Here is a 736-nt window from a genome sequence, read left to right as displayed (position 1 = left end):
GTGATAGATCAGATCAATAAAGTTATCAAAAAGATGAAAATATTTTTTTATAATGTTAACATACACTAACATGATAGATAGTCGAAATAACGACAGTAAAATACAAATAAGTACAACACAATGTAAAATACTGGATCAAGAGAAACAATAGCGTTTCATACAAATGTATGCAAAAAAATTAAACAAATTACTATTATACTGATCACAGAAAAAATTGGATTTTTATTGCATTCAAACCGATTTAGTTTATATCCTCAAAATTGGTGAATTTCGAATTACACCGGATTATAATCAACTCAATTACTAAAAATTAGATATTATTAAAGCAGATTGAAATTACATACGCGCCATCGCTAAATTTCGAATTAAAAATTTGAATTAAAAATTTGAATTAAAATTTCAGATTAATATTGTCTTTCCTAGCGGAATCGGATTTAGACGGATTACAATCGATTTTATTGAATCAGTTTTTGTAATTGAAACAAACTTAGATGTTAAAAAATATATATACGGTTTAGGCGGATTATTTTGGATATTATGTATCCAAAATAATATAATTTATACGGTTATTCGGATTTATTTAAATTGATAACAATATGAATTAGAATATAATGATTTCAGATTGGAAATAATCCGCAAAAGTAATATTATAACTAATTATAATTCGTTCGGAATTAAAACCGATTACTTTTTAATCCGGGCACGGATTGAACCGATTAAAACCGATTAAAATCGA

The sequence above is a fragment of the Wasmannia auropunctata genome, unplaced genomic scaffold, assembly GCF_000956235.1.
Source record: "Wasmannia auropunctata unplaced genomic scaffold, wasmannia.A_1.0 LD336095.1, whole genome shotgun sequence".
Classification (NCBI taxonomy): Eukaryota; Metazoa; Arthropoda; class Insecta; order Hymenoptera; family Formicidae; genus Wasmannia; species Wasmannia auropunctata.
The sequence above is the reverse complement of the archived record's forward strand: the minus strand, read 5'-3'. Positions refer to the sequence as shown.